Genomic DNA, 11369 nt, shown 5'->3' with positions numbered 1-11369 from the left:
GGCTCAGAGGGGAGATGGGACCCACCCACGGTCACACAGGGGAGCCACCAGAACCCCCGTCGCAGGCTTCCAGCCCAGACTCAAGAGCTCAGACTCTGGTTACAGTCCACCTGAGTCCAAATGTGGCCCCTCTCCACTTCCCAGCTGTGTGACCCTGACCAGGTCACTGAGCCCCAGGTCCCAGGCACCTGTCTGAGTTGTTGTGGGTATCAGCTGTGATGATGTAAGCGCTTTGCTCAGTGACATTGTTATTCATCATCATCATCATCCTGACAGGAGGGAGGGCAGGTGCTTCCAAGCTGTCAGGGCTGCTGTCTTTTGTTTGGGCCTACACCACCTGCTCAAAAGTTACCCCAGCATCCACGACGTGCCAAACCCGGGTGAGGATTCAGGGTAGAGAGGTAAGTAAGCCTGGTCCCAGCCCTCGAGATGCTTCAGCTGGGCAGGAGTGACCACTGCTCTGAATGTGGAGGTCACCGGGGCTGCTGGCAGATGTCCCAACCTTCGCTCCTTCTGGGCAGTGGCAGGCTTACACTACCCCACTCACCAGAAGTTAAGTGGCCGTGTGTCTTGCTTTAGCCAAGCAGGACCAGCCCAGAAGGAGGCCTCTGGGGAAAGGAAGAGGGTGTGCCTGGCAGGGGTGGGAGCAAGGGTGTGGGTGCTCAGCAGGTGCTGACCCACTGAGAAAGGGAAGTGAGAGAGCAGGGGCCAGGTTGCAGGCTGGGCCCTTGGGGACGGGTTCTCAGGTCTGAGCTAGGCCAGCAGGGTGCAATAACCCGCTTCCCTGCCCCACTCCCCCAGCACAGGTGCTCAGCTTCGTCTCGACTGAGGTTCCGGAGGAGAGGCGGGGGGCAGGTGGCCACCTATGGCAGGAGCTGGGCTCCAGGACTGAGCGTACCACGGACCAGCTCAGGGAACTTGGCAAGGCCCCCGCCTGGGTCTCCACTCCCCTCTGTCCACGGGCACGAGGTGTCCTCTCTTGCACACTCTCCAAACTGAGGACCAACTGCCCACCTTCACCAGAGCAAATCTGGGAAAAGTAGCAAGCACAACATGAGTCGAAGTGACGCATTTCGGAGCCTGGTGAGTGCCTGTCTGTGCACATGCTGTGAGGTCTGGGTGGGGAGGGGGAGAGGATGAACAAGAGGATTTTACATCCAGATGGAGAGACAGGAACAGAGAATTTATGTGCATGTCATTTAGAAGACAAATACTGTGTCCCTGAACATGACCCAGCATGGCAGGCAAAAAAAGTCCAGAGAAATCCCTGGGGGTCTGTGGTCCCGGGGGCTTCTTAGAGGAGGAGGAGCCTGGGTTGGGCTTTGAAGGCAGGTGTGGAGGTGGAGGGGAGAAGGAAGGCCCAGGTGGCAGGAGGGGCCAGGAACACATGGCTGTGGCCACTGCAGGCCTGAGCAGGCCCTGGGGGAGGGGAGGGCTTCCAGGCTCTGTGGGGCCTCCCAGCCTGGAGGCCTCCTCCAGCAGGTGGAGGGGTGGTTCCCAGCCTCTACAGGAGAAGTCATTTTCCGCTGAAGACGCATCTGTGGAAAAGGAGGCCGACCCACGGCCTGGCAGGCTCCGCCTTTCATCTCGAATGAAAGCGGGCCTCCAGGTGCAGAACAAGGAGGGCAGGCCAGTGAGCCACCTCCGAAGGAAAGTTCCGCCCACCCGGGCGCCACACACTGGCACCTCCACTGTTAGTGTCCTTCCTCCCAGGGTCCCCGCTGACATGCACCACCTCACCGCCTCGCTTCGTGTCTCAGGCTCTGTCTTCCATCTGCTTTGCGTCATTTTCTTTCTGTTTCTCAGTCTCTCTCTGCTTCTCCACGTGGCTCTGCCTGTCTCCCTGTCTGACTTTCTCTCTGTCTCTTTCTCCCTCTCCCTCCCTCCTCTCTCCCTCTCTCTTTCAGGCCCCCTGCCCTGCTCTGTGTGTCTCTGTCTGTCTATCTGTCTGTCTCTGGCCCGCCCTCTGTGACCTGTCACTGACAGCCGCAGGGTTCCGGCTGCAGGGCGCTGGGCAGGCCTCCCACAGACTTCGGCCTCGGGCGGCTCCTCCAGGTTTGATCTGGGGGTGAGATATCTGACTTGGGCTGCTTTGGCCTCCTCTGCCTTTGATCTTTATCTTTCTTTGAAACCCTCTGTTGTTAGAAACCCACTGACTTCAGATATTCTCTTCCTTCCTGGGTGGGCAGCTGAGGCGACACTGGGCCAGGGGATCCGGCTAGGGTGTCCCCCGGAAACCACAAGGGCAAAGATCTTTCAAGACCTTGGGGTTGCAGCTGGATGCTCCCCCAGAGGAAGTGAGAGGCATCTTATGAGTCCCTCAATCCCGGCACACAGGAATGCCAGGTGGAACGGGGAATGGGGGACACAGAGGGACAAGGTGGTACAGGAGGACAGGGGGACAGGGAGACACAGGGAGACAGGGGCCACAGGGGGACAGGGGACACAGGGGGACAGGAGACACAGAGGGACAAGGTGGTACAGGAGGACAAGGGACAGGGTGACAGGGTGACTCAGAGGGACGGGGACAGAGGGACAGGGTGCTACAAGGGGACAGAATGGTACTAGGGGACAGCATGATACAGAAGGACAGGGTGGCACAGGGAGATATGGTGGTGCAGGGGGACAGGGTGGCATGGGGGACAGAGCTCCCTGAGCTCTAATCTGACCTTGGCCACATCTTTCTCAGTGCCTTCGGAGAGTCCTAACTCTGAGTGTCTGCTCCCTCTTCTGGAGTTTTCCTATTCTCCTCTCTTGGGGATAATGCTGGGTATGAGAATTCATGCACTGATATGTGTAAGAAGTCCAGTGGATTGCCTGCTACATAGCAAGGGACCAAAAATGGCCAGCTTCCTCTACTGCCCTCTTCCCGCACCATGAGTCCGTCAAGGCCAGGCTCACTGGAGCCACAGGGCATCCCCATCGCTGTGACAGGGCCTCAACATCATCCCCCGAACAGATGAGCCAAATATGGTACAGACACGTTTTTCCGACACACAACTCTCATCGCCACACCCCTGCCCTGTGCTGGATGACCATAGGATCGTCCCCCCGTCCTGTGCGGGATGACCATAGGACCTCCCCCCCTGCCCTGTGTGGGATGACCATAGGACAGCCCCTCTGCCCTGTGGGGGAATCACGATAGGACTGTATCCCCAGCCTATGCAGGGTGCCCGCAGGACTGTATCTCCACCTTGTGCGGGATGCCCGTAGGACTGTCACCCCACCCTGTACAGGATGACCACAGGACTGTTCTTGTAGCATCCCCAGGGCTCTCGGCTCTCCAGGCTCATTCAGGGGGCATCTGGCCAGGGCAGGACCAGCAGAATGTAAATGACAAACACAAACCCCTGCACCGATAATCACACAGCCATCGACTCCTAAGGTGCTTGGAGTCTGCAGTGTCTTCCCCAGACCTCCCTTCCTGTGCTTCTCACAAGGCCCCTCGAGGTGGGAAGGTCACAGATGGGAGGCCAGCCTACTCAGGTGACCGAGTGGGTCAGGGCCACAGCTGGGACTCAACCTGGTCATCTGGTGCTCATACCAGCCACTGTGTTTCCACCAGGAGGCCCCAGGCACAGTCCTCAGGACTGGGAATCAGTGGTGGGGCCGGGGCCCAGAAATCTGCATGTCAGTAAGCCCTGGGGAATTCTGACGCGGGTGGCATCCCCCAGTCTGAGAAACATCCCTGACATCTGTGTGGATGGCAGTCAGTCTTGCTTGGCTCTCTCCCCAAAGTGGCAGGAGAGGCTTGGCTCACAGTGACTCACCCTGCCCCATACTGGGGGCAATTCAGGGTCAAGTGTCGTCAGGACAACCTGGAAGGAAACCAGCAGGGCCTGGAAACGTGGGTGCTGTATCTGAGGTTGGGAGGGCCCTGTAATTCACTCTGTGGGGTTCCTTGCTGGGGGAGGCAATGAATTCAAGGTTACTGGTTCTCAACCCTGGCTGCACACTGGAGTCACCTGGGGGCTTTAGAAACTACGACGCCTGGAGCTGGCCCACGGATTGTGATGTGATGCTTTTGGGTGTGGCCTGGCCGTCAGGGATTTTTTTAGAGCTCCCCAGAGGATTCTAAAGTGCAGCCAAGTTTGAGAACCACTGAACCAGGCCACTGTGGTCAGTGCTATGATGTCAGGGCCTGTGACTAAGTGCAGAGCAGAGGGGACACAAGAAGTAGTGTCTGTGAGCGTGAGTCTGTGTGTATGTGAATCTATGTATGCTTGTATGCGTGTCTGTGTCAATGCGTATGTGTAGGTCTTGTGTGTGTGTCTATGTCTGTGTGCGTCTGGAGAGAGAGACCAAGAGGGCAGCTCATGGCGGGATGGGAGAGGCTGTAGAAGTGAGGAAGGGCCCCTGGGGATGTAATTGCCCTCACTTTACAGGTAGGCCCCAGAGAGGGTAAAGGGCCTGTCCAGGTCACAAGGCCCAAGCCTCCACAACACCTCATCTAGAACCCACGACCTAAGGGAGGAGCCACAAAAGGGAACCTAGAGCTCCTTTGTGGCTCCAGGTCTTGCTCGCTGAAGTAAACTTCTGCTTGTCTTCTTTGCAGGCGGCAAAAGGCTGGGCCCAACTGGATTCAGTCTGTTTTGCTGGCGTGAGAGGCCGGGCCAGCCTTTCTGAGAATCATGGACACTGAAGCTGCTCTCCTCCCAGCGAGCCGTGCTCCCCGTGGCCCAGGCCAGGCAGGGCCTCTCCCCTCTGGGCATTCCGCCATGTGGAGGGTTCCAGCGTGAGGAGCAGCCAAGCACAGCCCCCGCACCTTCCCAGTGACCCTCCACCATCCCGGGCTGAGGTTTGGGATCCAGAGCTCGCCTCACGGTTACCTGGAGAGGGACCCTGAGGAACTGGACGTGCTCTGGGGGAGGGGGGGCCCGGGGCCCTGCCTGTCCCCAGCTGTGGGATTGGGGGCACAGGTGAGCCCTTTCTGTCGTGCACAAATGTGTGTGCAAGGCCTACCCGGCCTCCTACACAGGGCAGCTGGAGGCGGACAGGCAATGCAGTTGACAGCTCAGCCAATGACACATCTCCACACATGCCCGAGATGACTCCCAGGAATGCCCAGCCCCTCTCTGTCCCCAAATGTCTCCCCACTTGCCTCCTAATACCTGCTGTCCCCACCATTAGATCGAGCCTTCTGGGTTATTCAGAGGCTCTGCTGACTTACAGCCAAGGCTGCTGCTGGGAGGGGAGGCGGGGTGGTGAGCACCCCACAGGCTCTCCTCCGTGCCCGCGCTGTCCTCCCTGCTTGCGGCTCTCCTCCGTGCCCGTGGCTCTCCTCCATACCGCACAACCTTAGTTAGCTCGGCAGCAGGACGTGGCACAGGCCAGGAGGCAGGAGGCTCCTGCTGCGCAGGAACCTGGAGGCCTCAGGAGCAAAGGCCAGCGGAGGGGCAGCTGGTTGCCCTGAGGCTCTCTAGGCAGCAGGAGTAGGGGTGCTGGCTTGAGTGCCCTGCGGACCTGGGAGTGGTCAGTGGAGAAAGGAGCCAGTGGGGACCCAGGGAGCCCATGGCCGGCTTGATCTGCTGCAGCCCTGCCCAGTGGAAAGGACGCAGGATCTGGAGCCTGACAGACCAGGGCTCCACTGCACATTTGTGCAGCACAGTTCTCAACCCCTCTGAACCTCATGCTGTCATTTATTAAAAAGAGAGAAAGAACGACTCCAGTTCAAAGTCTTTTAAGCGTTAAAATAATATGTGTAAGAGCAGACCACTTATTATTACTATTGACAATTTTGTTGTGGCCTTAGCATGGGTAGGCTACACATATTTTCCCCCACGTCGGGGTATGCACTGCCTCCTTGCTGTGTCATCTCCTCCAGACTGGAATGGAATGCAGTAGAAAGGACAGAGGACTGGGGGTCAGAAGGCCTGGATTCTAACTCTGCCTTTGCACTTATTGCCTAAAGGACCTTGGGCAAGTTCCCTGGCCACTCAGAGCCCCACCTATAAAATGAGGGGAATGGATGGGATAATAATCACGAACTCACGAAGCTGCTGTGAGAATGACATAAAACAAATATGTCCACAATGGTTCCCATCTGTCCAGCACTTACCAGTGTGCCAGGCATCACTAAGGGCTTCACAAGCATTATTTCAAGGGACCCATCCCAGTACAACCTTAAAATTTTCCCTACTTCGATAGATGAGAAAACTGAGGCTCAGAGATGTTAGGCAACGTGGCCAAAGGTCACACAGCTTGCAAGTGGGGGAGCTTGAATTTGAACCCAGACAGCCACTACTTCACTACTCTGCTGGGCATGGGATCCAAGCACATCCAAGCTGGAAGAAGCCTTAAAGCATACCTGGTCCAACCACCTGCTTACTGCTGAGGACTCCCCTCCACCTGTGCCTGCATCGTAACTTCTCAGATGAGTCCCTGTAGCTGACGGCTCTTCACCAGTTGCATGGCATCCACAGAGCAAGCATCGTTCCCTTTAGAGGAGGGCCCCAAGACCCAGAGAAGCCAAGTCACCTGCCCAGGGCCACACAGCAGGTCTGAGGCCCTGCCGGGACTCCAGCCCCCTTCTGCAGGCTCTTTGCTGCAAAGCCTTGTGCCATGTGTTCTCAGTGGGATGGGGGACTTTGATGCTGGGGGGCGTGGGGGTGGGGGGCACCTGAGACTTCTCTGCCCTTCTGAAAGCACTCGGCTTGACCTTTGACGCTTTGAGGTCCAAGTTCTGATGAGACATGGGCAGTACCGCCTCCTCCTCTCCTCAGACCTGGCCCAACACACGGCTCGGCATCCAGTTGTGGCTGTGTTCCTGCTGTGCCTATCCTGGTGCCAGGCACAGCCTACGTGTCACGTACTGCTGGTTGCTTGCTCAATATTCATTCAGATTTGTGTTCAGATATTGACATGCCCGGCCCCAAGTGATGAAATGTGATTGGTCTAAATCTGTCATAGTAATCCTTTTCCTCTTTGCCAGTGATTAGCCAGGCGGTAGCCAAATGACCCAGTTCCAACCAACACAAGGGGAGGGAAAGTCCACTGGGAACCTCTGGAGAAATTTTCCCTCCTTGAATAGAGAGGCATGTGAGAAAAGAACCCTTTGGCTCTCCACCTTCCTTCCTGCTGACAATGCTCTTGGGTGAAGATATGATGCCTGGAACCATGGCAACTCTCTTGTGACCATGAAGCAACATCTGCTGAGGATGGTGGAGCAGGAGGATAGAGAGAACCTGGACCTTCACTGACGCTAAGTTGCTGCGCCTCCCTGGGAACCATCTTGTCAAGTAAGATGGTGCACATATGTATCAGTAAGGTCCTGATCTGGTATTTCGTTACTTGCAGCTAAGATCATCCTGATAAAAGAGATGATAATAATAGCAGGATCTATTTTATGAAGTAGATCCTCTGACATCTGCTTTATGTATTAACAAGCTGAGGTTCAAAGAGGGCACTGAATTTGACCACTTTGTATACCTACCCCTAGCAAGGAAAGAATATTCACACTCAGGTCCATCTGACTTCCACACCTGTGCACCAAACCACCACACAGTCCTGCCTCAGAGAGCTGGGCTCCGCTGAAGGACATCAGAGAAAAAGGGGATTTCCACTGCTCTCCCAGGGCTGTCTCTAAATCACCCCATTTCCAAACATGCACGGAGCACCCATGTTGAAATCTCCTGTCAGGTGGATGATGTGCCTTGAAGTGGAAACAACAGAGATGACGGGATGGGGCCTCTGCAGGATGAAACCAGCCCCGCCCTTTAAGGGCTCGTGCTGTCTGAGGGTCCAGGAGGGTCACCCCGGAAGCAGCCGTGAACGACACACCAGGAACAACCTTTCTTCTGTTCGACCCCATCTGGGTCTTCCAAGTGCCGCCAGTGCCCAGCACAGCTCTGAGTGCCAAGTAGGAGCTGAGGAAACGCTTGCTGGTTTGACAGGACTCATTCCGCGCTAACCACATGCCATGTAAGGACAGCTCCCTTGGGCTGGGTTCATCAACCAGTACTCAACACAAATCCTTGTCTGCCAAAGGGAGCTGCTCCTGCCAAAATCTGGGGTATTTGTTATGGGGCACACTGAGAAGGGCGGTAGTCATGTGAACTCATGACATCAAACAGTCATCAACAGAAATTGCCTGGACGAATTGGGACCTGATCCTGCTGGAACTATGGGCAGGGGTGAGTGGGGGAGGGGATTCCCGGAGGGCAGCTCAACATGAACGAAGGGACAGAGGTAGCCCCAAAGGTGAGGGCATAACGGACAACCAGGAACCGCCTCAGAGAGCCACCAGGCCCCACAGAAATGGCAGCTTTCTTCCCTGGTCCTGCCAAGTGACTCCACCTTGACCCAGGCCTGAGGAATGTTCTAGAAGCTGGCGGTGCCCTTTCTCTCTGGCCTTACTCTTCCCTGGAACATAATGGCTTGTGCTTGGAGAGGTTGGGGTTTTGAATTCCTTAAGTCAGCCAAGGAATCCACGGCTTCTGGGGGCTGCCCTTAAGCGGCTCCTCTCCACGGGTATTTTTAGTCACATTTAATTTGGCAGCGCGAGCACTTTTGATTTCACAATGATTAGTTCGAGCTTGTGTGCGCGCTGTTTTTCTTCTGCCCGCCCGCCTGTCTCCCCCAAGGGGACTGGGTGTTGTTTTGACTTTTATGTGCTACAATAAAAACTTTCATTGTAGCAAAATGTTTGCTCGTCAAAATTAGCTTGGTTAATTCCAAGGAATTGTTTCATCTTGGCTCCACAGGCACTGGGATCTTTTTACAAGACGAGTTGGCCCCCAGCCAGCCATCTCCGGGACAATTCCTCCACCGCCTTCCTCCCCCTGGAAGTCCCCTCGGAGAGGGAAGCCCTGCCCTCCGCCTCCCGGGCTCCCCCGCCCTGTCGGCGCTCCTCCGGGGTGGGTAAAGCCGCCGAGGCGGGGAGGTGGGGAGTGGGTTTGGTGGTGTTGATTTAGAGTCACAGACATGAAAGAAAGCCCCCTGCAGAGTAGACACTCATGGGCACCATCCAGGCGTGTGTGCACGCGCACACAGAGGCGCACACTCAGACATGCAAGGCCCAAACCTACACCCAGAGACGTTACACAGCCAGGCCCACATCAACACACTCAGAAGCTACAGACACACCAGGCACAGACCTGCAGACAAGCAAGCTGAACCAGGGGCAGATGGGGAACGCTCCAGCCGCCCTCCGCACATACCTGCAGGGTGGGCAGCCAGGCTGGCCGCAGGGAGCCCCTGCATCAGCCAGGGCGACGTCGGTGCCGCCTCCGCACGGTGTCAGTTATCCTGGGCCTCAAATGCCCTCCGGGCACTGGACGAGACCTACCCCCGCCCCAAGGAAGCCCCCGTGCTCCTGAGCCCAGGACCCAGGGCTGCAGCTCACCCATCCTGGCCTCTCCCCTCCCGGAGCTGAGATCTGTTAGCCAAGGAGGCAGAGGAAGCCCACGGATGCTTGGGAGGCTCGCAGACGCGGTCAGGTGGAGTCCGCTCGTTATCCCGGATGCCCACGAGGCGCCAGCAGAGGGCTAGCAGGCAGCCTGGGGCTAGGAAGGGGAGTTGGTGGGGGTAGGGCAGGGAATCAGGTTTGGGATAGTCTATCCTCTGCAGATGGCCTGACCTGCTTTGGCTGGCACGTGGGACGGATTCTCAGAGCTGGTTTCAAAGCATCTGCGTTAATAAATGACACTCTGCCCCTCCTCCCCGCCCCTCCCAGCAGCCCCTCTCCCTCTCTCCTCTCGCTGCACTGAATGGGTTTATAGCCAACAGTTCTGGGAAAGAGCCAAAGGTAATGTCGTCTGAACACCCACCTTGTGCCAGGCCCCATCTCTGGCATTTCAAATACTCTAGCTCATGAACTCCTCAAACAATCATGCAGGGTCTGAGTCTTTATCCCCATTTTGCAGATAGCAAAGACAAGGGTAATAGCACTCAGCACAGCCCGAGAAGGGGTGCTAGCTCTCCTGCATCTGACAGCCAGTGGATGAGGCTCAGAGAGGTTCAGGAACTTGCCTAAGGCCACCCAGCTAGTACTGAGGGAGCAGGATTTGAGCTCAGGACTGACTCCAAAGCCAGGTTGTGGGTGGGCATTTAAGAACCGCTGTCCTAGAAACAAGGTGGTGGGGTCAGGGCCTTAAGTGGCAAGCTCCGGCTGCATGGATTGCAGATGGAGGGCAGGCCCGCCAGGCTGTGGGGTGGCCTGGGCTGAGAGCCCAACCAGGGACACTGCAGCAGCGGGGACAGGAGGGAGGGAGGGAGCGGCACTTGGTGGGGTGGCTGAGCTGTGTCCGCATGGCTGAGACGCGAAGGCTGCCCAGACAGGGCCGCCACCCCTGCAGACAGAGTCCTACCATCACCGCTTGGTCATTCCCCCTGCCTGCCTGGGTCCCCACCACTCTCCCCACCAAACTCTCCCGGAAGAAATGGCACAGCTGACACCTCAAGGGGAATTGGCCGTAAGTTATTCTCAGCTGCGCCCCCCCCCCCCCCCCCCGCCCCGCCGTCCCAGGCCCTGGTCCAGGCCCCGGGGACGCAGAGGACGAGACCAAGCTCCTGCCCCCAAGCGCCCGTAGGCAGACAACCAACACCAGCTAACGGCTAACTGTCCTGTCCCTCGCCGTGAAGGAAGAAGCAGCGCAAAGCCCTGGGGGATGGGGGGTGGGGGGAGGGCGGGCAGTCGTGCAGGGAGGGCCAAAAGGGACCCAGAGGGCAGCAGGAGGGCTGCCAGGGGCGAGCCGAGCCGAGGGGCACCTGGGAAGGGCAGTGCCAGGCCGGGCGAGCAGAGGGCACGAAGCTCAGAGGAGGGGAACAGGCTTGGTGCTCCAGGAAGCAGGCGAGGCAGAGCCGAGTGAGCCGAGAAGAGAGGGGAAATGAGAGGAGAGGAAGCCGGAGGCCAGGTCTCCCAGGGCTTCGTGGACAGGGTGAGGGCTCCGAGGCAGCCTGAATCTGTAAGCACCAGGGGCCCCAGGGCAGGAGCCGACGACACCCTGCAGGGAACCAGGCTCCCCTTCGGCTGCTGGCGCTCTTCAACCTAGAGCTTCTGGGGCCAGGACTTCTGTTTCCCTGGCTTATAGACTAAGCCCTCCTTTTCCATTAGGGAAGGGACCGGCAGAAGCTGCTAGAAAACTCTTCCTATACAGCTGTGTGCCAGCCAAGGCTGAGGACCTGGACAAGAGCCTGGCCCCAGGACCCAGCTGGCTAGAGGGGCAAGAGCAAGACCTGGATGGAGTCCTCTGGCTTCTCCTGCCCAGCTGTGTGGCCTGGAATGTATTGCTTGCCCTCTCTGAGCCCCAGCTTACCCCACTGTCAAAGTGAGAGATGTTCCACCACAGAGTCACACGGGTCAAATAAGCAATAGGAGTCAACGTGCATCGTAAAATGTAAGAATTCTGCCCATCTGGAAGTTTTTACTT

The 11369-nt window shown here is 57.4% G+C and overlaps 1 long non-coding RNA gene across 1 annotated transcript; it reads left to right on the top strand.

Moving 5' to 3' along the window:
* The first annotated feature begins 250 nt into the window (after positions 1-250).
* LOC111775999 (uncharacterized) lies at positions 251-5663 on the top strand. The gene is made up of 3 exons (XR_002812030.2): positions 251-401; positions 802-1083; positions 4556-5663. It is a non-coding gene; the product is annotated as an uncharacterized lncRNA (long non-coding RNA).
* Positions 5664-11369: the final 5706 nt, after the last annotated feature.

The sequence above is a fragment of the Equus caballus genome, chromosome 1 (genome assembly GCF_041296265.1).
Source record: "Equus caballus isolate H_3958 breed thoroughbred chromosome 1, TB-T2T, whole genome shotgun sequence".
NCBI lineage: Eukaryota > Metazoa > Chordata > Mammalia > Perissodactyla > Equidae > Equus > Equus caballus.
The sequence above is the reverse complement of the archived record's forward strand: the minus strand, read 5'-3'. Positions and strand labels throughout refer to the sequence as shown.